Source organism: Macaca thibetana, chromosome 1 (assembly GCF_024542745.1).
Source record: "Macaca thibetana thibetana isolate TM-01 chromosome 1, ASM2454274v1, whole genome shotgun sequence".
Lineage (NCBI taxonomy): Eukaryota > Metazoa > Chordata > Mammalia > Primates > Cercopithecidae > Macaca > Macaca thibetana.
In genome coordinates this window covers 24,804,731-24,832,605 of record NC_065578.1, presented here as the reverse complement: position 1 = coordinate 24,832,605, position 27,875 = coordinate 24,804,731, and the positions used below count along the sequence as shown (strand labels likewise).

The following is a 27,875-nucleotide window of genomic DNA, read 5'->3' as shown; positions in this document are numbered from 1 at the left end:
TGAGCCTGCTGTCCTGCCAGCTCACCCCTGGGCTCGTTTCACAGTCTTCTGGACTGTAATCTTTCTTTCCCCACCGCATTCTGCTGCCAGATCTGCCTGAAATGCCGCTTTTGCATGAAAATACCAGCCTGGCAAGATGGTCTAATGGTAAGAGGATGAGACTGGTTGTCTGGAGCCCTGGGTTCTTGCCTCTATCACCTGCTTGCTCTGTGACGGGTACGTGTGCATGTGCGTGTGTGTGTGTGTGTGGTTTTCCTCTCGACTTTAGCTTTAGTTTCCTTATCTGTAAATTGGGACATGGGTTGGTGGTTGTTGAATTGGCCAATCTCTAAGGCCCCTTCAGTTCTGGCATTCAGTATCTCTGTCATTGAGTTGTCAGGGATTTCCAGGACTCCCCTTTCCTTGTTCTTGTTTTTGTTTTGAGGAGTCTTCCGCTGTCACACAGGCTGGAGTGCAACAGTGTGATCTCAGCTCACTGCAACCTCTGCCTTCCGTGTTCAAGCAGTGCTCCTGCCTCAGCCTCCTGAGTAGCTGGGATTACGGGCATGCCCCACCACACCCAGCTAATTTTTGTATTTTTAGTAGACATGGAGTTTCACCATGTTGGCCAGAATGGTCTCAAGCATCTGACCTCATTTGATCTACCCATCTTGGCCTCCCACAGTGCTGGGATTACAGGCATGAGCCACCGCGCCCAGCTTCCCCTTTCCTGTAGAATCGCACTGCACTTCTTCGTTCTTTCTGACCTTGCCTCTCCTCTCCTGTCTTCTACTTCGTTTTTTTTTTTTTTGAGATGGAGTCTTGATCGCCCAGGCTGGAATGCAGTGGCATGATCTCGGCTCACTGCAAGCTCCGCCTTCCGGGTTCATGCTATTCTCCTGCCTCAGCCTCCCGAGTAGCTGGGACTATAGGCGCCCGCCACCACATCCGGCTAATTTTTTTTGTATTTTTAGTAGAGACGGGGTTTCACCGTGTTTGCCAGGATGGTCTCGATCTCCTGACCTTTTGATCTGCCCTCCTTGGCCTCCCAAAGTGCTGGGATTACAGGCGTGAGCCACCGCACCCGGCCTGTCTTCTACTTCTTAATGTGCACTCTTCCCACAGTGCCCTTCATTTACCCACCCATTCCCCAAACAAAATGTCACCCAGGCTGGAGTGCAGTGGTGCGATCTCAGCTCACTGCAACCTCCACCTCTCAGGTTCAAGTGATTCTCCTGCCTCAGCCTCCCGAGTAGCTGGAATTACAGGAGCTCACCAACACACCCGGCTAATTTTTGTATTTTAGTAGAGATGGGGTTTCACCATGTTGGCCAGGCTGGTCTCAAACGCCTGACGTCAAGTGATCCGCCTACCTCGGCCTCCCAAAGTGCTGGGATTATAGGCATGAGCCACCACGCCCAGCTCTCCTGAGGTTTTTCTTGCCTGCGGGGCTTCCCCACCTCCTTTCTGCACGTCCAAATCTTGCTAATGCTTTAGGCCCATTTCTAATCCCCCCTCTTCCATGAAAGCCTTCTTGATTAAATTCGACTAACATTTGATCTCTTGGCCTCCTGTTCCCCAAGAGAAATTCAGTCTGCGCCAGATTTAGTATTGCCCTTTATCACATTATTCCAGGAGCAGGGCCCATCTGTTGGACAGGAAAGAGCATCCTCCTGTTGACTGACATGGGGGACAGAGATCCCTGGCCCCGGCTCCCCATCAGCTCTTGTTCCCCAGACAGACTTGGGAACAGCTGGAGCTCACCCAGCCCTCTGACATCTCCAGCCGCCTCTGCTTCCTTTTCTTTTGGTTTTCCCAGGTCCCAGCTGTGGGGCCAGGGCAGAGCCAGCAGCGGCACAGCCAAGGCAGCTGGAGCAAACTTCTAAGTTGCACAGACAAGTAGCATTTGGGAGTTAGAAGGAGCGCAGAACTGAGCACAAATCACACCAGTGTTGAAAATGAGGGAACGCAGAGTTTGCCAGCTTATTTTTCCCATCTTGCTTTCATCTAAAAAAAGAAGCTGATCAGAAATACAGTCCTCTTCAGCCTGTTAAGCCAGATGGCCCCGAGATGCTCAGCCTGCCAAGTGTGTATATATAATTATTCATCTTCATGGAATCACACCCAGGTTTGAATCCAGACTCTGACATTTTTCTTTTGTTGTTTGATCTGGAGCCAGTGAATCTTTCTGAGCCTTTGTTTCTTTTTCTGCAAAATGGGGTCACTGGCGTCTACCTTGCCCACCTCAGAATTTTTTGGGTGGGATTAGGGATGGGCTTAATGTAAGATGTCAAAGCACTAGACACGTATACGTTGCTGTTAAGTATAAAAAGTGCCATATTTTTGTTTTATCCTAATGTGCTACTTCTTAACGAGCACTTATTCTGGCCAGATACCCTGCATTGTATCATTTAATCCTAACAACATTCCAATAAGAGAGTGCGTGTTAGCCTCGTTTTGTAGATCATGAAGGTGAGGTTCAGAAAGATTTCTAGCCTAGCCAAGTCACCCAGCATGTAAGTGCTAGAACCAGTATTTGAACCTAAGTGGTTTGGCTCCAAAGTCAGTGGGGATTTTGGTTTTTTTTTTTTTTTTTTTTTTGAGACAGAGTCTCACTCTGTCGCCCAGGCCGAATTGCAGTGGCGTGATCTCTGCTCACTGCAAACTCCACCTCCCAGGTTCAAGCAATTCTCATGCTTCAGCCTCCCAAGTAGCTGGGACTACAGGCGCACTGCACCATGCCAAGCTCATTTTTGTATTTTTAGTAGAGATGGGGTTTCACCATGTTGGCCAGGCTGGTCTCAAACTCCTGGCCTCAGGTGATCTGCCTGCCTCAGCCTCCCAAAGTGCTAGGATTACAGATGTGAGCCACTGTGCCGGGCCCAGAGTCAGTGCTCTTAACTCCTGGTCATTACTATCTCACAATTCTTGACCTTAGGTAGGCTAAAGTAGCCCACAACTTGATATCCAGCTAAATGCACTAAGCAGTTAGGTTCAAGACCCGTTTTAATTGAAGACCAGACTGAGTTCTGACAGTAAAATGTATACCTTGAATTGTTTTTCTAGCAGTAAACATGGGCTCCATTCATTCATACACCTTGTATAAAGTGAACAATTCAGGGGACAAACCCATTAGTACTGTACCCTGTAAACTGCAGAGCCAACCAGCTGGCAGAAAAATTTTTTAAAATTTCTAGCCTAAATATTGTAGATTAGTGATTCTCAGCTCTAGATGCACATCCAAATCACTTGGGAACTGTATAAAAATACAGGCCAGGCACAGTGGCTCATGCCTGTGATCCCAGCATTTTAGGAGGCCAAGGCGAGTGGATCATTTGAGGTCAGGAGTTTGAAACCAGCCTGGCCAACATGGTAAAACCCCTAAAAATACTACTAAAAATACAAAAAGTAGCCGGGTGTGGTGATGCATGCCTGTAATCCCAGCTACTCAGGAGGCTGAGGCAGTAGAATCACTTGACCCCAGGAGATAGAGGTTATAGTGAGCCAAGATCACACCACTACACTTCAGCCTGGGTAACAGAGCAAGACTCCATCTCAAATAAATAAATAAAATAAAAATAAAGATACAGATACCCTGGTCATGACTCTAGAGATCCAGAGATGCTGATTCAGAAGGTCTGAAGGGGGGCCCAGGTGTGTACGTGTGTGTAAGTTCCAGGAATATTACTTCCTAATACACAGTGCAGTTGAGAATCCTTGCTATGATATAAGCCTACTAGTCTATTTTCTTTTTTTTTTTTTGACATGGAGTCTCGCTCTGTCACCCAGGCTGAAGTTCAATGGTGTGGTCTCAGCTCCCTGCAAACTTTGCCCCCCAGGTTCAAGCGATTCTCCTGCCTCAGGCTCCCAAGTAGCTGGGATTACAGGTGCCCACCACCACACCTGGCTAATTTTTGTATTTTTAGTAGAGACGGGGTTCCACCGTGTTGGTCAGGCTGGTCTTGAACTGCTGACTTCGTGATCTGCACGCCTTGGCCTCCCCAAGTGCTGGGATTACATGCGTAAGCCGCTGCACCTGGCCTACTAGCCTATTTTATGAAATAAGAGTAATTGCTAGCTGAAAATACAGAATCATTAAATTTTAGAATTGGAAGAGGCCTTAAGTTATTTGGTCCATGAGAAAACCAGAGCTCAAAGAAATTCAGCAGGTAGTTGGCAGATTTGAATTAAAATCCAGATCTTCTGACTTGTAGTCTAGTGTTCTAGATACATCCATGGATGCCAGGGTTTTGTTGGATTATTAAGAAAATCCTCAGGACCCACCCTTTCACCATGACATCCATGATTTCTGGCAACTGTACCATGGAGTTTTGGGTCTTTTTTTTAAGAGATGGGATCTTATTCTGTTGCCCAGGCTGGAGTGCAGGAGCACAATCACAGCTCACCACAGCCTCAAACTCCTGTGCTCATGTGGTCCTCCTGCCTCAGCCTTCCAAGTAGCTGGGACTACAGGAGTGTGCCACCATGCGCAGCTTTTGAAGCTTTTGTATAAGAAGCAGCCTGGGCTAGAAGGCCTATAGGAAATGACTCAGATGGCAGTTCTCATGCACGTTCCTATATTCTACAAGCACACTGATGCCTGCACTATGGCCAGCCCTGTCCTTGTGGAATTGAACCTAAGGGCAAGAAGGGCAAGTCAACAGTTAGGGCTCATGTGATGAGTGCTATAATAGGGGATGTGTATGGCTCATAAGTGGCACAGGGTGTTCAGTTCAGTTCAGCAGGGGAGAGGGCTAAGAAGGCTTCACAGAGTGTTATATACTTGAATGTGGTTTGTTTATTTACTATCTATTACTGCCTAAGAAACTATTCCAAAATGTTAACAGCTTAGAACAACAAACATCTCACACTGTCTATGGCTCAGGAATTCGGGAGTGGCATAGTTGGGTGGTTCCACCTGAAGTCTCTTGTGAGGCTGCAGTCAAGACATCAGCTGGCATCCGAAGGCTTGAGTGGGGCTGGAGGATCCATTTCCAAGGTGGTACATTCACGTGGCTGTTGGCAAAAGGCCTCAGTTCCTCACTATGTGGAGCTCTCCACAGGGCTAATGCTCAAGACTTGGCAGATAGCTTCTCCCAAAGCAGAGGATCCAAGAGAGAGTTAGATGGAAGCTACAGTTTCTTTTATAACCCATCCTCATGCCGAGCGCGGTGGCCCACACCTGTAATCCCAGCACTTTGGGAGGCTGAGGCAGGTGGATCACAAGGTCAGGAATTCAAGACCAGCCAGGCCAATGTGGTGAAACCCCGTCTCTACCAAAAAATACAAAAAAAAAAAACATTAGCCAGGCATGGTGGCACGCGCCTGTAGTCCCAACTACTCAGGAGGCTGAGGCAGGAGAATCACTTGAACCTGGGAGGCAGAGGTTGCAGTAAGCCAAAATCGTGCCACTGCACTTCAGCCTGGGCAACAGAGTGAGACACTGTCTTGAATAAATAAATAAATAAATAAATAATTGTAAAAACCCATCCTCAGAAGTCACACTCCATCATCGTTTCTACAATATTACATTACACAAGTCAGCCCTATTCAGTGCAGTAGAGCATTATACAGGAACATGAAAACCAGGAGGTAACGATGACTGGGGCCATCTTGGAGGCTGGCTTGCCACAGTATTGAAGATGAATGGAGTTTTCCGGATGGATGAGGGGGAAGAAAGGCAATCCAGGCAGAAGAAATAAGGTAAAGGCATGTAAAAGGCAAGGTGCTGCATGTTCAGGACATTGTAACTGGATTGTAGAATAAAACATATAGGAGAGCATGCTAAAGAAATCAGAGGGGGCCTTCTATGCTAAGTGCCTTTATCCTCTAGGACAGTGGCTTTCAAATGTTGCTACACATTGTAATCTCTTGAAGAGATTTCAAAACTCCCCATGCCAAAGCTACGGCCATAGCTGGGAATAAACTCAGACATCAGCCATTTGTAAAGTTTCTCAAGTGATTCCAATCTACAGTCAAGGTTGAGAACCAGAGCTGTAGGCAATATGAAGTGACTGAAAAGCTTGAGGCAGGAGCTGTGTGGTCAGATTTCCAGTCTTCCCAGTGGTGAAGAAGGGCAGCTGTGCCTTCCTTGTCTGCTTATCTAGAAAGTTCTGTATTAGGACTAGAAAGGCCCTATCATCGGTGCTTACTCAGATATCATCATCTCTACTACCAAAAAGTCAATCATAGGGCCAGGTGCTGTGGGTGGTGCATAGGGTGGCTCACACCTGTAATCCCAGCACTTTGGGAGACCGAGACGGGCAGATCACCTGAGATCAGGAGTTTGACACCAGCCTGACCAACATGGTGAAACCCTGTCTCTACTAAAAATACAAAATTAGTGGGGCGTGGTGGTGCATGCTTATAATCCCAGCTAGTCAGGAGGCTGAGGCAGGAGAATTGCTAGAACCCAGGAGGCGAAGGTTGCAGTGAGCCGAGATCACACCATTGCACTCCAGCCTGGGCAACAAGAGTGGAACTCCACCTCAAAAAAAAAAAAAGTTAGGCATAAATATCTAGGCTGTAAGTTCCCAGTGTCCTAAATTGCCTATTACTTACAAATGTCCAAATCTAATGTTGACACCAACATTCTTATGTTATCACAATCACTCTGATTTTTGTTCTTGTTGTTGGTCCTTTTTTTGAGATGGGGCCTCCCTCTGTCATCCAGGCTGGAGTGCAGTGGCACTATCTCGGCTCACTCCAACCTCCACTGCCTGGGTTCAAGTGATTCTCCTGCCTCAGCCTCCCAAGTAGCTGAGATTACAGGCGCCCGCCACCACACCTGGTGGATTTTTATATTTTATATTTTTGGTGGAGACGGGGTTTTGCCGTGTTGGCTAGGCTGGTCTGGAACTCTTGGCCTCAAGTGATTTGCCTGTCTCAGCCTCCCAAACTGCTGGGATTACAGGCGTGAGCCACTACACCCGGCCCACGATCACTCTGGAGGTTTATTTCCCGCTTAACACTGTTACATATATGCGCTTCTCTATTTCCTTCCTTTTTTTTTTTTTTTTTTTGCCATACATCTGCCTTTATTATGAGCAGCAGGTGGGACACTTCCAGCAACAGTAAAAAAAAAAGTAATTTACAAAAGCAGGGGTTCAGTGAAGCCATCTGGTTGTTACCTTTGGGCGCTCACACGTAGATGCCAACCCAGAGCAGCAGGAAGAGGACTCCAAAGCCCATGAAGAGTGAGGCCACCGAAGAGATGAGGAGCTCTTTTAGATATCACGAGTGTACTTGGTAGAGGTGACCTCGTAAATGAAGAACCAGGCGGTGAAGAACATGCCGATGGCCAAAAGCACCACAGTCAGATGGGGGAGGACAGCCGGGTTCACTGGGCTGGTGTATCTGCTCATGGCCTCGAGCTCCATTTTGCCCCGTGCAGGCTAATCCGCCGCTCCTTTTTTTTTTTTTTTTTTTTTGACAGGGTCTTGCTCTGTGGCCCAGGTTGGAGTGCAGTGCAGTGGTGCACGATCTCAGTTCACTGCAGCCTCAAGCTCATGGGCTTAATTGATCCTTCCACCTCCTCTGCCTCCCTAGTAGCTGGGACTACAGGCACTTGCCACCATGCCTGGCTAATTTTTCTATTTTTTAGTTTTGTGGGTTTTTTTAAAGACAGGTTCTTGCCATGTTGCCCAAACTGGTCTTTAACTCCTGGGCTCAAGCAGTCCTCCTGCCTCAGTCTCCCAAAGTGCTGGGATTACAGGTGTGAGCCACCGCACACAGCCAATTTTTGTGTTTTTTGTAAGAGATGGGGTTTTGCCATGCTGTGCAGGCTGGTCTCAAACTCCTGGACTCAAGCAATTCACCAGCCTTGGCCTCCCAAAGTGCTGGGGTTACAGGGATGAGCCACCATGCCTGGCCTACATCTCTGTTTCTTACAGTCCTTATATCCAACAGTCTTCAACACTAGTGTATAAGTAAAGGTTCGCAGTGTGAGCTTTGGAGTTAGATGGACCTTTGAACTTGAGTCCTGACGTCATCAAGTATAAACTAGTTAGGTGACTTAACTTCTCATGGCCTCAGTGAACTCATCTGAAAAAATGGTGAGAGCCAGGCACAGTGGCTCAGGCCTGTAATCCCAACACTTTGGGAGGCCAAGGCAGGCAGATCACCTGAGGCCAGGAGTTCGAGACCAGCCTGGCCAACATGGTGAAATCCTGTCTCTACTAAAAATACAAAAATTAGCTGGTGCACACCTGTAGTCCCAGCTACACGGGAAGTTGAGACAGGAAAATAACTTGAACCCAGGAGGCAGAGGTTGCAGTGAGCTGAGATCTCACCACTGCGCTGCAGCCTTGGCGACAGAGCAAAACTCCGTCTCAAAAAGAAAAAAAAGGAAGAATGGTGATAATAATACCTACCTCAGGCCGGGCGCGGTGGCTCAAGCCTGTAATCCCAGCACTTTGGGAGGCCGAGACGGGCGGATCATGAGGTCAGGAGATCGAGACCATCCTGGCTGACACGGTGAAACCCCGTCTCTACTAAAAAATACAAAAAAAAAAACTAGCCGGGTGAGGTGGCGGGCGCCTGTAGTCCCAGATACTCGGGAGGCTGAGGCAGGAGAATGGCGTGAACCCGGGATGTGGAGCTTGCAGTGAGCCGAGATCTGGCCACTGCACTCCAGCCTGGGCGGCAGAGCGAGACTCCGTCTCAAAAAAAAAAAAAAAAAAAAAAAAAAAAATACCTACCTCAGAAGACCCTTGAGGATATTAAACGAGCTTATGCATGTAAAGACCTCTCTCTGTCTGCCAAGTGCCTGACATGTAGTTAGTGCTCAGTAAATGTTAGTTATTCTACTTTCTAAATAGCATTTCAAGATTCTGTTGCATCAACTCCGTGCTCCCAAGCCCACTTAGCAGTTCTTCCCATTTCTAGATTTTAGCTATAATATTACACGTCTTTATATAAATTGGTGGGTTTTAAAAATTTTCCCTGGTGGTTTTTGTTTTTGTTTTTGTTTTTTTTGAGACAGAGTCTGGCTCTGTTGCCCAGGTTGGAGTGCAGTGGCATAATCTCGGCTCACTGCAATCTCTGCCTCCTGGGTTCAACCAATTCTCCTACCTCAGCCTCCCGAGTAGCTGGAATTACAGGTACCCGCCACCACACCTGGCTAATTTTTGTATTTTTAGTAGAGACGGGGTTTCACCATGTTGGCAAGGCTGGTCTCGAACTCCTGACCTCAAGCAATCCGCCCTCCTCGGCCTCCCAAAGTGCTGGGATTACAGACGTAAGCCACTGCGCCCAGCCTTCCCTGATTTTTTCGATGTGGAAACTGAAGACTGGAGAAGTGAAATAACTTGTCAAACAAAGATCATATGCTTTTAGTGTTAGAGCCAAGCCTAGGAACCAGGGCCCAGTACTCTGAGCCTTGGTCTCTTGTTATCACCCTGCCAGCCCCCAGACTCACTGGAGACTTGAAGGCAGGTCCTTCCTGGCTTCTGTTCACCAGACTAAATTATTCGGATCTCCCATTGTGTCCTCTGACATCTCCTCTCTCTTTCATCACCCTGGAGGTCCCTCATCAATTCAGCATAATTGGATCAGCATCCCTGCTGGTCCCTGGGGAGTGGGAGCAGATGATGACTAATGCTTTAGAGACCTGGACTCCACCCTCAGCACCTCTGGATCTCTGTTGGTTGATGTTGTGCAGTCAGACGGGGACGGGGATCCTGTCTGACTCAGGATCCCTCTCTCCTACCTGGAGCACTGTTTGATTTCATTGAATACACCCTCCTAGAACAGTAGAGCCTAGAGAGACCCTAGAGATTGGCTGGGTGCAGTGGCTCATGCCTGTAATCCCAGAACTTTGGAAGGCCAAGTGAGGCGGACCGCTTGAGGTCAGGAGGTCAAGACCCGCCTGCCCAATATGTCGAAACCCCGACTTTCTACTAAAAATACAAAAGTTAGGCAGGTGTGGGGGCGCACACCTGTAATCCCAAATACTCGAGAGGCTGAGGCAGGAGAATCACTTGAACTCGGGAGGCAGAGGTTGCAGTGAGTGGAAATCTTGTCACTACACTCCAGCCTGGGCAACAGAGTGAGACTCCATCTAAAAAAAACAAAAACAAAAACAGGGAGAGCCCCCAGCCCCAGACCCTGTTATTTAAAAAATGAGGAAACTGAGGCTCAGTGATGCAGGTTGATCTGTGGCAGATGTGGGGCTGGGACCCAAACCTCCTGACTCCAATGTGCTGTTGGGAAGAAGGCACTGGAGCCGGGCAGGTGAACCCGGGCAAGGGAGTGAAACAACCCTCGATTTCCTGTTGTGTGAGTTAGCTGTGCTCAGCTCAGGGAGGTGATAAGCATTAAATGAGATAACTGTTGTAGACCACGGAGTGCTGTGCTCAATAAACGATAGTTATTACTTACTAGAGCACAGTCATAAAGAGGCCAGCTGGGCTTTGGAGTCAAAAAGCTATTCTATTCAAATCCTAGTTAAACACTTACTAGCTGTGATTTGGGACAACTTATCTAACAAGAGCTAATACTTATTGAATTTCACTTGTTCCCAGCATTAAGCTAAGTGCCTTAGAGATATTATTTCATGTAATTTTACTAACAGCTTTCTGACGTAGGTACTATCAGTATCCTGATTTTAGGATTGAAGCTACTGAGGCATGAGTCATTTTTCCCTTCAGCAGCCTTTTTTTTTTTTTTTTTTTTTTTTTTGAGACAGTCATGCTCTGTTGCGGGCTGGAGTGCAATGGCATGGTCTCGGCTCACTGCAACCTCCACCTCCCAGGTTCAAGTGATTCTCCTGCCTCAGCTTCCCGAGTAGCTGGGACTATAGGGGCATGCCACCACACTCGGCTCATTTCTGTATTTTTAGTAGAGATGAGGTTTCGCCATGTTGGCCAGGCTGGTCTTGAACTCCTGACCTCGTGATCTGCCCGCCTTGGCCTCCCAAAGTGTTGGGATTACAGGCGTGAGCCACCACTCACAGCCAGCAGCCTATTTTTCTCTGATTATCCTCTAGCTTCCATTCTTTTCTGCCATGCATACCTATCTTCTCCCAGTGCTTGAGGATTCTCTCCTGCTTTTGAGCTTTGGAATAGGCCATAGTGTCTCTCTCTCTCTCTCTCTTTTTGAAACAGGGTCTCACTCTGTCACCCAGGCTGCAGTGCAGTGGCAAGGTCACAGCTCACTGCAGCCTTAACCTCTTGGGCTCAAGCAATCATCCCACCTCAGCCCCCTGAGTAGCTGGTACTACAGGGGTGTGCCACCACACCCAGCCAATTTTTTTTTTCTTTTTTTTTTTTTTTTTTTTTTTGTAGAGACAGGATTTTGCCATGTTGCTCAGGCTGGTCTCAAACTTCTGGGCTCAAGTGATCCCACCTCAGCCTCCTAAGGTGCTGGGATTACAGGCATATTTTTGCTACTTACGCTCCTTTTTTTTTTTTGAGACGGAGTCTCGCTCTGTCGCCCAGGCTGGCTGGATCTCAGCTCACTGCAAGCTCCGCCTCCCGGGTTTACGCCATTCTCCTGCCTCAACCTCCCGAGTAGCTGGGACTACAGGCGCCCGCCACCTCACCCGGCTAGTTTTTTGTATTTTTTTTAGTAGAGATGGGGTTTCACCATGTTAGCCAGGATGGTCTCGATCTCCTGACCTCGTGATCCACCCGTCTCGGCCTCCCAAAGTGCCGGGATTACAGGCTTGAGCCACCGCACCCGGCCCTTACGCTCTTTTTTTTTTTTTAAGAGACAGGGTCTCTCTCTGTTGCCCAGGCTGGAGTGCAGTGGTGCAATCACAGTGTAGCAGAACCAGCCGCAGACAAAACTCCTTAGACACCGAGTTAAAGAAGGAAGGGGTTTATTTGGCTGGGAACATCGGAAAGACTCCTTCCTGTCTCAAGAGCTGAGCTCCCTGAGTGAGCAATTCCTGTCCCTTTTAAGGGCTGACAACTCTAAGGAGGTCTGCATGTGATGGATTGAGCAAGCAGAGGGTATGTGACGGGGCTGCATGCACCAGTGGTCAGAGTGAAAGAGAACAGACCAGGAAGTTTCACAATGTCTTTTCTATACAATGTCTGGAATCTATAGGTAACATAACCGGTTAGGTCAGGGGTCGATCTTTAACTACTAGGATTAGATCAGGCAGGCCCAGGTCTGGTTTCGGGTCTGGTTCCTTGGTTACAGGTCTGGTTCCTAGACGCCAGGCTACCTGCCTTTAGTTTCACTTCTCTTTCCTTTTCTGAGTATAAAACAATATAAAACAATATGAGAGGGTCTGTCTCTCTTCTCTCATTTCCCCCCTTTGAGACTCTCACTTTTTATTAGTGGGAGTTCTCACTCTTATTTTCGCTACTTATGTCTTCCTGTGCCATAGATCGATAATGATTCATATAGTACACTTGTGCTGATACATAACATGAAGTGACATTGAGAGACTGGGCTATATGCTCGACTAATTGCAAAAACCAATTTCTTGTTTTTCCTGGAATTTCTGGTACTGGCATATTCAGTTCATCATAGAAGGTTTGAAATACTCGCTCAGGAGAGTGTTTAAATATTTTCCCAAACCACGATATTTACTTGAAGATTGAGTCCAGCTCCATCAATTTTTAGGGTTATACGTTCTCTTTTTTCTAGCGAGGATTAAGGGGGTTGGTTATTACTAGTTCTAAGGGGTTACACTGACCACTAGTAGAGGAAGGGCCACTTTTCCTTTGCTGAAGGTGGACAGGATTTTTTCATTTTTTTTTATTCAAGTAACCTAAATGACACAAGACCAGTATCTACATTTATTTTCACACAGTCTTAATTCATGATAAATATACTTTTTTTTTGTCATATAGTCTCTTTTCTAATCACTGAAGCCTTGAACTTTTGGGCTCAGGTGATCCTCCCACCTCAGCCTCTTGAGTAGCTAAGACTATAGGCATGCACCACTACATCCAGCTTTTTTTTTTTTTTTTTTTTTTTTTTTGATAGAGATAGGGTCTCGCTATGTTGCCCAGGCTGGCCTGGAACTCCTGGCTTCAAGCAATCCTCCAGCCTCAGCCTCCACAAGTGCTGGGATTACAGGCATGAGCCTCCTGTCCTGCCTGCAGTCTCTTAAATGCCCTTTCACCCCTTCTCTCCACCAAATCTGTTCTTCCCCTCTGTTCCAGCGTTGCTGCTGACTCTCCTCTAAGGAACCTTCCCTGTACGCCTGTGCAAGCTCCTCCAGCATCCTCTCCCTCCTGCCTGCTGAAAGCAGCTGGATCTATTCCTCAGGTTTGTTAGTTTTACTTCTCTTCTGTGTATCACCTATCAGGCCTCATTGTGCACCCTGGTTCCCTCTTAACACAGAAGACTTCCTAAGGAACACATCTCCCCGGCCAATTCAATTCAGTCAACATGGCTTGCACATGCTAATTTGACTGAGTAGAGGATTCTAGGTACAAATTCCTATTTTCTTTCCCTCAGAATATTGAAGACCTCACTCCTTTGTCTTCTAGCATGCAGTTGTGTCGGTTAAAGATCTGATGCAGTCTGTGTCTCAGTCCTTTATTTCTGGAAACTTTGATGGCTGACTTTTATCCTTTTTTGCCGGGGGGGGGGAGCAGACTGTCGCTTGATTCCCCCAGGCTGGAGTGCAGTGGTGCAATCTTGGCTCACTGCAACCTCCACCATCCGGGTTCAAGTGATTCTCCTGCTTCAGCCTCCTGAGTAGCTGGGATTACAGGCACCTGCCACCACGCCCAGATGATTTTTGTATTTTTAGTAGAGATTGGGTTTCACCATGTTGGCCAGGCTGGTCTCAAACTCCTGACCTCAGGGGATCTGCCCGCCTCACCCTCCCAAAGTGCTGGGATTACAGGTGTGAGCCACCTAGCCCAGTCCCTTTATCCTTAAAGGTCAGATACTTCACCAGTATGGGTACCTAGATATACATCTCTTTTGCACTGGAAGACTTTTAGAAATAGAAGATTTGGGCCAGGCGCGGTGGCTCACACCATAATCCCAGCACTTTGGGAGGCCGAGGTGGATCATGAGGTCAAGAGATCGAGACCATCCTGGCCAACATGGCGAAACCCTGACTCTACTAAAAATACAAAAATTAGCTGGGCATGGCTTGTGCCTGTAATCCCAGCTACTCAGGAGGCTGAGGTAGGAGAATCACTTGAACCTGGGAGGCGGAGGTTGCAGTAAGCAGAGATTGTGCCATTGTATTCCAGCCTGGGCAATGAGAGCGAAACTTCATCTCAAAAAATAAAAAAGAATGGGTCTGTTATAGAAGCCATTGTGGCCATTTCTAGTGAGCACTCTCACCATATGGTAGCTCTGCACCACCTTGGGACTCTGCAGAGGGTCCCCACTAGCAAGAAGGTCCTCATTGGATGCAGCCCCTAAATATTGGACTTCCCGACATGTATAAATTACCCAGTCTCAGGTATTCAGTTACAGCAAAAGAAAACCGACTAACACAGGCCCAATCTCTTGTAGAATTATGTAGACACCTGTTGGACCAGTCATGTGGACAGGAGAAATACTGAGATACCTATGCCATGACCTACCTTTTACAGCCAAGGCAGGCAAGGTGCTGTGACTGTCTACCACAACCATGTGGGATGGCAGAAGCCCCCCAAGGGGCAGAATTCCAGGCAGACAGACTACCCTTATCCTCATAAGGACTCTAAAGTATTTCTTCTGGGATGGAGTTGCCTTTTTCTTTACCTTCTGGGACCTCTTTTTTTCTTTTTTTTAAACTGGGATCTCTCACTTTGTTTAGAAAGCATTTCGAATACCTTTAGCAGATTAAAGAAGCCATTCAGTTATGAATGCATTGACACAACACTATTCAGAAGGACATTTGCCCTAAAACCAAATTATTAAATTGATAACATATTTTAGTCATCAAGTGGCATATGCTAAGCAGACATCTTCCCTTCCCTTCTGAGCCCCACTCCAATGCCAGCTCTCACCTCTGGAAATCAAGGATGATTGGCAGTGGAGAGTGAATCAGAGGCATAGTTCAAACCAAGAATGGAGTCAAAGTCAACAGTCCAATGAAACTCGGGGTAGGGTGAACATCCGAGTAAGTAAGCATTGAGTATGTCTTTCATAACCTGCCTGGTAATTTTTTTAAAAACAGTGATTTTGTATTTTGACTCGATTCTAACAAAATGTCTCCCATATCAAAATGTTCCTTTTATCAAATTGGGTTTCCCAAACTAAGCTTCTTTGAGGCATAGTTGGACTAAGACTCACATAGCTGACTTCTAGGCCACTACGTTTATCAGATAGGGCACAGTCTCCTGGCAGAGGGGTCCCTGGCACAGGCAAGACAGATTCCAGGCCCAGATTCTGCTGTTATTTGTCTCCCATGGGTTGCTGCCTGAGCAGTTGTTAGATGGAGGAGATGCTCCACCCAGCCTTTGTCTCACTCTTCACACCCCCTTCCTCTCCCTTCTGCATTGCAGATCTGAAGTGGCAAGGGTGACCTGACTGCCTGTGTCCCCAGTCCCCAATCCCAGGCCTTGCCACTGTCTTGCCTCCTTGTCTTCAATAAATAAAGGTGAGGCCCAAGAGATACCCTCACCTTCTTGCTCTCCACAGTTCAAAACTCAGGAGCTGCAGAGCCTGTAGGACATCCTCTGAGCTCTTTTAGGTGGCTGGGAAGAGAGCTAGGGCACAGCCCTTGGATCCTCGGACCCTTCATGTCAACAAGGAGATGACCTCTCCCAGGGAGCTGTCCTTGGCACTTTAGGATCTCAGCCTTGAGTAGCTACTTTTCTTTTGTTTTTGTTTTGATTTATCTTGGGCTTTCCCCTACTTCTGTTTACTCTCACACCCCCTATTTCCTTGCTCTTTGGGAAACAGACTGTCTTAGTCTGTTTGGATTGCCGTAACATGACACTGGGTGGCTTAAACAACAGACTTTTATTTCTCCTAGTTCTGGAGACTGGGAAGTTCATGATCAAGGTGCCGGCTGATGAAGCTTCTGGTGAGTTGCCCTCTTCCTGGCTTGCAGATGACTGCCTTCTTGCTATGGCCTCACACAGCAGAGAGAGAATGAGCTCTGGTCTTTCTTCCTCTTCTTATAAGGACATTAATCCCATCATAGAGTCCCCAGCCTGATGATCTCATCCAAACCTAATCACCCCTCAAAGGCCCCACCTCTGAATACCATCACATTAGGCATTACGGCTTCAACATATACATTTCAGGGGAACACATTCAGTCATAATAGGTGCTTATTGTAGAAATTTTTGAAAAATACAAAAATATGAAACAAAAGAAAACCACAAACTATCCTGACAACCAAAGAAAAGCACAAATGCCATCCTATCATCCAAAGAAACTTCCAGCATACTTTCAAATCTTTTTAAGCACTTACTTTTAAAAATATACATCATATATAGGCTGGGCACAGTGGCTCATGCCTGTAATCCCAGCACTTTGGGAGGCTAAGGCAGGTGGATCATTTGAGGTCAGGAGTTCAAGAGCAGCCTGGCCAACATGGTGAAATCCCATCTCTACAAAAATACAAAAATTATCTGGGCATGGTGGCGGGCATCTGTAATCCCAGCTACTCCGGAGGCTGAGGCAGGATAATTACTTGAACCTGGGAAGCAGAGGTTGCAGTGAGCCAAGACAGTGCCACTGCACTCTAGCCTGGGCAACAAAGTGAGACTCCATGTCAAATATATATATATGTGTGTGTGTGTGTGTGTGTGTGTGTGTGTGTGTGTGTGTACCTCATGAGCATTTTTCCATATTAAACAATCTTTTTTTTTTTTTTTTTTTTTTTTTTGAGACAGAGTCTTGCTCTGTCGCCCAGGCTGGAGTGCAGTGGCATGATCTCGACTCACTGCAAGCTCTGCCTCCTGGGTTCACGCCATTCTCCTGCCTCAGCCTCCCGAGTAGCTGGGACTACAGGTGCCCGCCACCATGTCCGGCTAATTTTTTTGTATTTTTAGTAGAGACGGGGTTTCACCGTGTTAGCCAGGATGATCTCAATCTCCTGACCTCGTGATCCGCCTGCCTCGGCTTCCCAAAGTGCTGGGGTTACAGGCTTGAGCCACCGCACCCGGCCTATAAATATTTTTAATGTTCACATATTCACCATTTATATGACTAAATTTCTTACTCTATAACTGTAACATAATTTATGTAACCAACTTCCCAATGTTGGATGCTGAGGTTATTTTTATTTTTTTCCTGTAAAAGTTAACATTATTATTTGTAATGGAACTGTTCTCTGTCATGACTATGGGGGGGTGGTTCCACAAATCTACATGTGATAAAATTTGATTTAACTAAATACACACACACACACACACAAATGCGTACTTGTACAGTGGTGAAATCTGAATAAGGTGGGTGGATTATATGAATGTCAATTATCTGATTGTTATTATGAAGATGTCACATTTGAGGAAAACTGGGTGAAGGGTATATGGGATCTCCCAATATTATTTCTTACAACTGCATGTTAATCTACAAATTAATTCAAAGTAAAAAGTTTTGGCCATGTGCTCATACGTATAATTTCAGCACTTTGGGATACCAAGGCAGGAGGATTGCTTAAGCCCAGGAGTTTGAGACCAGCCTGGGCAACACAGTAAGACCCCATCTCTACAAAAAATTTAAAAATTAGCTGGGCATGGTGGCATGGGCATGTGGTCCCAGCCAGGACCCATCTACTCAGAGGGCTGAAATGGAAGGATTGCTTGAGCCCAGGAGGTCGAGGCTGCAGTGTGCTGTGATCATGCCACTGAGCTCCAGCCTGGACAACAAAGCAAGACCCTGTCTCAAAAATAATAAAAATAGGCCGGGCAAGGTGGCTCACGCCTGTAATCCTAGCACTTTGAGAGACTGAGACGGGCAGATCACTTGAGGTCAGGAGTTCGAGACCAGCCTGGCCAACATGGCAAAACCCTGTCTCTACTAAAAATATAAAAATTAGCCAAATGTGGTAGTGCACACCTATAATCCCAGCTACTCAGGAGGCTGAGGCAGGAGAAACACTTGAACCCAGGAGGCGGAGGTTGCAGTGAGCCGAGATCAAGCCATTGCACTCCAGCCTGGGCGAAAGAGAGAGGCCTTGTCTCAAAACAAACAAACAAACAAATAATAATAATAGGTGCTTAAAAACCACTACACTGGACCTCTTTTGTAAGTACATGTGTACTTCTGAACTTCTAGTTTTTCCTTTGGGTAGATTCCTATGAGAGAAATTACTCATAAGAAAATTCAATAAGAAGTAAGAGCTCTCAATCTCAGCATATTAGGGTTTCCTGGCCATCACCCAAGGAGCTTTGCAGGCATAGAAAACTGATATGCATGCTGCCGAGGAAGAGAGCTTAGACATACTCACAGAGTTTTCCACAAACCTGGAGTGCCGGCCGACTAACGTACAATGAGAAATGTAAGGAGAGGGTCCAGGACTCCTGCCCCTAGCCTGAGTTTTCTCTCCCTATAGCCCTTCACAGGCAAAGCCACATTCTAATTGGAAGATTGACTTGTGATGTGAAACAAGGGAAATTAAGTGACACGATCCCGGTGTTAAAGATACCAGGGTAAGCCCTGCTGTGCACATCTCCATAGCAGGACTTAAACCACTGCCACCAGAGACAGGCACGTGGGTTCTCAGGCAGGGCACCCCTCCTTAGCACTGCTTGAATGGGGACAGCCTATATTTGCCTCTGTAACACTATTTCTGGGCTTCCGAGGTTTGCTAACCTGTGTTCCATCAGTGCATTGCTCCTTTAGGTGTGTGAAGATGTTCCAATGAGTTACAGATCAATCTTGTTGGCCTGGAAGCTGGTCTGTCTCATGGCACTTGTTCTTCTTTTTTTGAGATGGAGTCTCGTTGTGTCGCCCAGGCTGCAGTGCAGTGGTGTGATCTTAGCTCACTGCGACCTCTGCCTCCCAGGTTCAAGTGATTCTTCTGCCTCAGCCTCCCTAGTAGCTGGGATTACAGGCACATGCCACCACGCCTTGCTAATTTTTGTATTTTTGTAGAGATGGGGTCTCTCCATGTTGGCCAGACTGGTCTTGAACTCCTGACCTCAAGTGATCCACATCATGCCTTGGCCTCCCAAAGTGCTGGGATTACAGGCGGGAGCCACTGTGCCTGGCCCAGCACTTGTTCTTAACCCCTAGTTCAATAGACCTCTGCAGGGCTCTTCCTCTGGTATTGTATGCAAAATTTTGAATATATGATCAAATGTGTATTTTCTGGAGAGACAGAAAATAGTGTTTACTACATTTTCAGAAAAGGGTCTCAATTTAATAGTGAACATCGTGTGAGCATTAAACTACATGCATTAATTACCTAATTTAATCCCCACTGAGGTCAAGAATCTTGCCCCAAGTTACCAGTTTGGACAAGTTAAAGAATACTGCTTTAAAGTGGCTTTGGGCCTGGCACGGTAGCTCACGTCTATAATCCCAGAACTTTAAGAGGGTGAGGCAGGAGGATTGCTTGAGCTCAGGTGTTTGAGGCAATGTGCTAAAACCTGTCTCTACAAAAAATTTTAAAAATCAGTTGGGGGTGGTGCCACGCCTGTAGTCCCAGCTACTTGGGAGGCTGAGGTAGGAGGATAGCTTGAGCCTGGGTGGTCGAGGCTATAGTGCGCTGTAATCATGCCACTGCACTCCAGCCTGGGCAATGGAGTGAGACCCTGCCTCAAAAATAATAAATGAATGAATAAATAAAGTGATTTGTAAATCTGTTCTCTGGTATAGTCGATGTTTGTACTAAGGGGAGTCTTATTTCCCTTTTATCTTCCTAGATGAAGAAAAAAAAATTATTGGTGGCAAGCACACAACCCATGCCAAACAGAGCTGTGGAATGGCTTTGTTGCTGCCTCCCAGAGGCTAAACTCCGCTGTCTGTGCCAGCATCTCTAGTTACCTGCTTTCTCTTGCTCACAGGTCTGTGTATGCACTCAGACTAACCTGTGAACTGGCACCTTGTGCCTGCATCTCACTGACTTTGGCAGCTTGGATGCCGTCTTCTCCTATAAATGCCCTTCTTTCAAAAAGCAGCCCTGCTGCCTGTTTACTCTCTTTCACTGTATCAGAGTCTAGAACCTGCAGGTTTTCTAAAAGATCATTGTGTTGCTGTTTATCAAAAGCGGCATGCGTTTCCGTCAGCTTTCCAACAGAAAATCAGGCGAGAGGCTATTCAACATTCACTTATTCACTGAATATTCACTAATTTTCCAGACATTCTTCTAGGTACCAGGGATACTGGCAAAAAACATTTACCCTAATGGAGCCTGGGTTCTAGGGGACGAAAACAGACAATAAGCAAATAAATGAATAAATGAATATTCAGTGAATAAGTGAATGTTGAAGAACCTCTCTCCTGATTTTCTGCTGGAAAGCTGACAGAAATACATGCCGCCTTTGACAAAAAGCAATGCAGTGATCCCTTAGAAAATCCGCAGATTCTGCCAGGCATGGTGGCTCATGCCTGTAATCCTAGCACTTTGGGAGGCCGAGGTGGGTGGATCACAAGGTCAGGAGTTTGACACCAGCCTGGCCATGGCGAAACCCCATCTCTACTAAAAATACAAAGATTAGCTGGGCTTGGTGGCATGCGCCTGTAATCCCAGCTACTTGGGAGGCTGAGACAGGAGGATCGCTTGAACCCGGGAGGCAGAGGTTGCAGTGAGCAGAGATCATGCCATTGCACTCCAGCCTGGGCAACAGAGCAACTTTGTATCAAAAAAAAAAAAAGGTATTGTAAGGTCCGAATGAAATTTTACGTGTGTGTGTGTGTGTGTGTGTGTGTCAAATATACAAATGGGAAGCATTGTCATAGCTTTTGCTAGATAATCATGAAGGCCCATCCAGGCCAGGGTTCCTGTGTTCTTGAAGGGTCTTAGTTGGATCCACAGGCCCAAGGGGAGGGACTGGAGCTCTCCTTCCCTTCCTGAGTCCAGCCCCAAGATGAAGTCTGAACTTCTCTCGCCATGATTTAGATGAAATTCACTCTGCAGCAGTGTGAACACCCCTCTCTGAAAACAGAGGGTTTTCGTTTTTAAGAAAGACTCCTCATAGTTCTCTCTACTCCCTGCCCGGTGAAGGTGTGGTCTTAAATCTAGTTCACTGATTGCAAAAACCTGGCTTGATTCAACACACTTGATCTATTTTCATCTCTCTGCCGCTTGCTTAAAATAAGGAGCTCATTGCTATGCTGCCCACGGCTGCGTCTAAATCATAACTGAGAGTTGAATACATTTTTCTCTCTTCTGCTAAATACCATTTTTATCTTCGCCGAGCCCACACGTCCTCGGTCGACAGTGTTTGCTTTAGCAGTCCATGCCTGGACTTGGAGGGATAGTCAGGTGACAAAAGACCCCTCCCGAGCTCCCAGTGAGCCTCCCTCCCTGTGACCTGTTTGTCTTCCAACAGGGCGTTCTCCTACCCACGAGCTAGCCAGCCGAAGCCACCTTCCAGGCTGCCACCATAATTTCTGCTTTTGTTTTCCCCACTCTTCATTGCTTGGTGAGGGCTAGGGAAGCTTTGTGAGCCTTTGGGTCCCTCATATCTCCTGGCAAAGGCTTGAATCCTTGAATCTCAGCAACCTCTGGACTTCAGTCTCCCCTTCTTTGACTCTTATTATAGGATGTGGAAAATTAGCAAAATGGGGAATTCAAGGAACTCCAAAAAGCAGCTTCACAAACATGAATTAAAAGAGACTCGACTCCTGAAAGGAATGATGTCATGCTCAGAAACCAGCCTGAAACTCGTGCTTTTCATCTCTAATCTTCTCCCATCCAAAGCCTTAACTCCTCCCACATATCTCCTCTCCTTCTTCTTCCCATGAGAAAGGTCAGCATTATTATCATCATTTTACAGACAGTCAAATGAGCCCCGCTGGGGAGGGAGCCAGTGGCACAGTCCAGATTAGGATGTGAGGCTCCCCTGAGGACAGGCTGGAGCCTGAGGTGTCCCTCATCTGCTTCATTATTTTAATCATTATGAATTTTTCCTTTTCAGTTAGTCTCTGTGCACGTGATAAGAAATCCTTGCCACCCACTGTTGCAGGCATCAAGTGTAAGGAAAGGCACTAGGGAAAAAAATGCTATATTCTGCTGTTGGGAAAACAGGAGAATAACTGAGGTTAACTAGGAAAACAGAAAGGGTGAGAGCCTCAGAGAGGGTCAGGAATACAGGATAGAGAATCAGAGCTGGCCTCTGCCTCTCAGCTGGAGCCATTCGGAAATGGCACTGTGAAGCAAAGGATTTTTTTTTTCTTTTTTGAGAAAAACTCTCACTCCGTTGCCCAGGCTGCAATGCGGTAGCACGATCTCAGCTCACTGCAACCTCCGCCTCCCGGATTCAAGCGATTCTCCTGCCTCAGCCTCCAAAGTAGCTGGGATTACAGGTGCCCGCCACCATGCCTGGCTAATTTTTGTATTTTTTAGTAGAAACGGGGTTTCACCATGTTGGCCATGCTGGTCTTGAACTCCTGACCTCAGGCAAGCTGCCCACCTTGGCCTCCCAAAGTGCTGGGATTACAGGCGTGAGCCACCCCTGCCCAGCTGAAGCAAAGGATTTTTGGTTTCCAGCAGTGGAGGTGGATGGCATTGAGCCAGCTATAAGAAATGGTAAGAAAAGAGATTCTGAAGCTAGTCAGTCTCTATCCAATCCTGATTCTGCTACTTCCTAGCCGTGTTACCCTGGACAAGTTACTTCAACTTTCTGAGTCTCAGTTTCCTCATCTGTAAAATAGGAATAATAGTATTTCCACTTGGCAGCATTATTGCAAGGGTGATATATAAACAAGATGATATATAAAACGTGCTTAGCACACTGTGCAGTACACAGTAGCTCTAATTATTAAATGTCCACAGTATGCCAGCATTATGCCAGTTACAGGAAATGCTTGTATGAATAAGGCAGATTCCTCGCCTTCGAGGAGTTTATTGGCTTGTGGATAGGACAGGCGAGCAAACATTTACTACACAGTACTTTGGGAGTGGTGCTGGCTGGAAGGAGTGGTGCCGTCTGTCTACAGTTATGGAATAGATCTTCCCACCTCTGGATAAAGTTAACTGTGTAAGAACAGAGACTGGGCCGGGCGCGGTGGCTCAAGCCTGTAATCCCAGCACTTTGGGAGGCCGAGACGGGCGGATCACGAGGTCAGGAGATCGAGACCATCCTGGCTAACACAGTGAAACCCCGTCTCTACTAAAAATACAAAAAACTTAGCCGGGCGAGGTGGCAGGCACCTGTAGTCCCAGCTACTCGGGAGGCTGAGGCAGGAGAATGGCGTAAACCCGGGAGGCGGAGCTTGCGGTGAGCTGAGATCCGGCCACTGCACTCCAGCCTGGGTGACAGAGCGAGACTCCGTCTCAAAAAAAAAAAAAAAAAAGAACAGAGACTGAACTCATGACCTTAAATAATGGGAACATAATAAAAAATAATTGTGGTATAGCAGCTGACACCAGCAGACAGAGGGTGTCAATTGTCACGGCAGCCAGTGATTTCATTTTATCCTCCTCAAAGCCTCACAAGATTTGATGATGAGTAACTGAAGAGGGGAGTCTGACTTTTTCTAGGGCCTTCAGACAAGTAATTGTGCCTCAGGCCCTGAGGGATAAAGATAATGATCCACAGGGTCAATGCTATGGGTTATGTGCCCCCTACCCATCCCATGGAGGGAAACTAAGTAGCAAAATGGCCACAGGGTAATGTGGGCGGGCTGGTCAGAGCCTGGTGGATCTATAAGCTATCAGTAAGAAGATCTTTTTTTTTTCCCCCCAGAGACGAAGTCTTGCTCTGTTGCCCAGGCTGGAGTGCAGTGGCATGATCTTGGCTCACTGCAACCTCCACCTCCCATATTCAAGCAATTCTGCCTCAGCCTCCCAAATAGCTGGGATTACAGGTGCCTGCCACCACGCCCAGCTAATTTTTGTATTTTTAGTAGGGATGGGGTTTCACCATGTTGACCAGGCTGGTGCCCGGCCCAGATCATTTATGATGTCAAAGAATTTAGGAAAATGCCTTCTTGCAGGTTTAGGTGGAAGCGAAACTTTCTACTCTGCTCTCCCTTAGTTGGAAATAGTGCGGTGGAAGGAGAGGTGGAAGAGTGTGACAGAGGGCTACCTGCCCTGTGGCTGTGCCAGTGATCTCTGCACACTGGGCTCCATCTAGGGCACATCCAAGCCTGGATCGGATACCTTGCTTTGTGTGTGCCAGGTCATTTTTGTCTTTCCCCTCACATGCATATGATACTTTACGGGGCATAAAGTCCCATCAGCCCTGTGAAGCAGGCACTTGTCACTTCTAGGAAACTGAGGCTCAGAGAAAGTAAGCAAACTATCCAAGATCAAATGATTAGAAAGTAGAAATCTTAAGACCAGAGCTCAGTTTGCTGGCTGTGAGACCAGGGCATCCACTGTTATAGATGCGTCCTTCCTTCCTTGGGGGTGTGGATTTGGCCTTTTGCTAAGAAGGAGTGGTTCCCCCAAGTGGGTCAAAGGATCCTTGGAGACAAAGCTTCTTTCCTTTTCCTGATACAACTTCTGTATGGGAGGTTTACAGGAACATCATGAAGGCAGTTAATTAGTCCATTCTCAAGCTGCTGATAAAGACATACCCGAGACTGGGTAATTTATAAAGTAAAAGAGGTTTAATGGACTCATAGTTCCATGTGGCTTGGGAGGCCTCACAATCATGGTGGAAAGTGAAAGACACGTCTTACATGGCGGAGAACAAGAGAGAAAATGAGAGTCAAGCAAAAGGGGTCTCCCCTTATAAAACCATCAGATCTCGTGAGACTTATTCACTACCATGAGAACAGTATGGGGAAACTGCCCCCATGGTTCAATTATCTCCCACCCAGTCCCTCCCAAAACATGTGAGAATTATGGGAACTACAATTCAAGATGAGATTTGGGTGGGGACACAGCCAACCGTATGAGCAGTGGAGGGGGCCTCAGCCTCAGATAAAGAGGCAGGAATCCTCCACCAACTGCTGCCATCTCTCCTGTGACCTTGAGCAGGTCACTGTACCTATCTGTGTCTGGGGTCCTTGTCAGCTATAGGGAGTCACGTTCCCTTCCCTGCCTACCTTCTGGGCGTGATGCGAATCAAATGAAACAAGCAATATCAGAAACAGCTTGAGAATGTCGAAAGTACAGTACAAACCCAAGGCATGATTCTGAACATCTTCATACAAAACTGAGAGCTGGTGGCCCTCAGGTTGCTTCTTTCATTTCTTTCATTCATTCACGCAATGCTAGAAAAATGTGGAATACATTCCCTGCACCAGACTCTGCGTTAGGTACTGGTGATGCAAGGAAGTCCCCCGGCTTTGAGGAATTCGAAGGGAGGAGAGACAGATTCAGACCAATAATTATGACACATAGATGGGAGGCCTTTTATTTTTGTTTTATTCTGTTTTGTTTTGAGACAGGGTCTCCATCTGTCACCCAGGCTGGATTGCAGTGGTGCTATCATAACTCACCGCAGCCTTGACCTTCCAGGCTTAAGTGATCCTTCCACTTCAGCCTCCTGAGCAGCTGGGACCATGGGTGCCTACCACCACGCTTGGCTAATTATTTTTTTTTTAATTTTTTTGTAGAGATGGGGTCTCCCTGTGTTGCTCAGATTGGTCTCAAACTCCTGGGCTCAGGGCTCAAGCAATCCTCCCACCTCAGCCTCTGAGTAGCTAGAAATGCAGGCTTGCACCACTGCACCCAGCTAATTTTTAAATATCTTATAGAAACAGGGTCTCGCTCTGTTGCCCAGGCTTGTCCTGAACTCCTGGCTTCAGCGATCTTCCCACCTTGGCCTCCCAAAGTGCTGGGATTTCAGGCATAAGCCACTGCACCTAGCTGATATGAGGCCTTTTAAAGAGATGACCACAGTCAGGGAGCCCTGCATTGAGGTGTCCACAGATGCTGTGGAATGTGGGGTTGGGGGGCAGTGAGCAACAGTTGGAGCCAGAGAAGACCCCACAAGAGGAGGATGAGTAGGGGGCTGATGGAAGAGAGAGGGAGGAGGGAAAGGGCAGAGGAAACATCAGGCACAATGGCCTTGAAGAGCATGTGAGTCATTTAGTGCAGCTGAGGCACGGGTTACTTGAAGGAAGTTCACAGCTGGGGCACGGGTTACTTGAAGGAAGTTTGATGGCTATTTCTTTTTTATTTTTTGAGACAGAGTCTCTGTCTGTCACCCAGGATGGGGTGCAGTGGCGCAATCTTAGCTCACTGCAACCTCTGCCTCCCAGGTTCAAGCAATTATCCTGCCTCAACCTTCCGAGTAGCTGCGATTACAGGCGCCTGCCACCATGCCTGGCTAATTTTTGTATTTTTAGTTGGCCAGGCTGGTCTCAAACTCCTGACCTCAAGTGATCGGCCCGCCTCGGCCTCCCAAAGTGCTGGAATTACAAGCGTGAGCCACTGTGCCCGGCCATGATGGCTATTTCTTATTACGGGAATGGAGCCTGCTGGTCACCCTGGAGTTCTTTTTGGGACATGTTTAGGTGTGTACATCAGTGTGTACTGGTTTGCCTCTCCGGGTTGCAAGGAAGAAGCCCACGTAAATGAACTCAGTGATGGAGCTTTGCTGTGAGGCCCCATGGGAAGCAAGATTTTTAGGAAATGATCTCAGCTGATAGCTGGACGTGTGCTGGGACCTTAGGCCTCCAACTCAGTGCAGTGCTATCCAGGTTTTGACCTGAGTTCCAGGGTCCCACCTTCTCTGTGAGCACCTGGTGTTGGTTGTTGGTGGTTCCTGAGAGCAGAAGGGTCTAGTTGCATTGGTTTGCGCTGACTGGTGTAACTCTCCCCATCAGGCAGGGCTTCAGCCTAGCCACCATGGCAGGGGTTGGTTTCCACTGGGTCCAGCATATACCAGGCCACCTGTCCCAGGTCCAAGCAGGACTAGTTTTAATCATAATGCACTACAACCTTATATGAAGAGAACTCTGGATCTTGAGCTGGTTTCTCCTATAGAGAGCTTTGTAAATTTCTCTCTTGGAGAGATGGCTGAGTAGAACCCTTTAGAGATCACAGTCCCATTTACTCATTCACAGAGTGGGAAAGGAAGGCCCAGAAAAGGCAGTAGCCTTGCTCAAACCTGTGCAGCAAGTTCACTGCAGGGTCAGGCATAGAACAGGTCTCCTAGATTTTTTGGTTGGTGCATAAATGTGCTTCTGTGTTGTTGACATGTTCATGGACCCACGTACTGTGTACAAGGCAGCGGGCCATGTCCTGAGAATGGACAGGCCACATGATCCCTGTCCTCCAGAAGGTTATAATGGGGGTATCAGAGCACACATAGAAAAAGATAGCTGTTCAATTTGCAGTGGCCCTGGGGGAAGCCAATACAGTTAGGCAAATTATACCAAGTCCAAGGAAAAAAATCTGTGAGGCTCTGCCTGCCAGATCCTTGATGACCTTCTAAGAAAGGTGATTTTCGTGATTTTTTTTGTTTTTTTAGCCTATGTTGCCTAGGCTGGAGTGCAGTGGCTATTCACTGGTGCGATCGTGATGAATGACAGCCTCGAACTCCTGGGCTCTCGCCATCCTCCCGACTCAGCTTCCTGAATCGCTGGGACTACATGTATTTGCCTCTGAACTCAGCTAAGATTTTTTGTTTTAGCCTGGTTAGAACCAAAGAAGCCACAGCAGGACTTCTGGACCCAGCCATAGGCCAGCGGAGAGCAGAGAGAAGCCTGCGGAAATGGAAAGGGGATAAGACTGGCGACTTCGTTGCATGTGACCGATTCCCTAAGCCATCTGCTCTTACAAATCCCTACTTAGCAGCCCAGAGCAGTTACAGAGAGGGACAGGGGTCTTTGAAACACAAATCACCAGTGATGACAAGGCCACTGGGTATGAGGCTGTTTGTTCTCTTCCCGAGTGGATAAGGTTTCTAAGGGATAAATGGAGTGTTCTTACTGGCTGGCCCAGGACCTGCTGTTCCCAT

At 47.2% G+C, this 27,875-nt stretch overlaps 2 protein-coding genes, 1 long non-coding RNA gene and 1 pseudogene across 41 annotated transcripts in view; 2 read left to right on the top strand and 2 right to left on the bottom strand.

Moving 5' to 3' along the window:
* Positions 1-27,875, bottom strand: part of ZNF593 (zinc finger protein 593) — a 391,757-nt gene that overhangs the window by 225,703 nt on the left and 138,179 nt on the right. Inside the window, exon 1 of one of the 3 annotated variants that reach the window (XM_050793532.1) lies at positions 1,490-1,493. The exons of the other annotated variants lie outside the window; for them this stretch is intronic. The gene's annotated coding sequence lies outside the window, so the exon portion shown is untranslated. Of the gene's footprint in view, positions 1-1,489; positions 1,494-27,875 lie in introns of those variants that run through there. 3 annotated transcript variants of the gene reach the window in all.
* STMN1 (stathmin 1) overlaps positions 1-27,875 on the top strand; it is a 168,416-nt gene that overhangs the window by 112,552 nt on the left and 27,989 nt on the right. Inside the window, exon 1 of one of the 37 annotated variants that reach the window (XM_050792865.1) lies at positions 3,625-3,628. The exons of 31 other annotated variants lie outside the window; for them this stretch is intronic. The gene's annotated coding sequence lies outside the window, so the exon portion shown is untranslated. Of the gene's footprint in view, positions 1-3,624; positions 3,629-17,186; positions 17,199-19,465; positions 19,478-25,862; positions 25,869-26,043; positions 26,048-27,206; positions 27,211-27,875 lie in introns of those variants that run through there. 5 more of the 37 variants (XM_050792996.1, XM_050792997.1, XM_050792999.1 and 2 more) reach the window with 5 other exon arrangements.
* On the top strand, positions 14-27,875 carry LOC126956867 (uncharacterized). The gene is made up of 4 exons (XR_007726512.1): positions 14-147; positions 13,101-13,206; positions 15,869-15,919; positions 27,387-27,875. It is a non-coding gene; the product is annotated as an uncharacterized LOC126956867 (long non-coding RNA).
* On the bottom strand, positions 6,984-7,408 carry LOC126956627 (transmembrane protein 258-like; annotated as a pseudogene).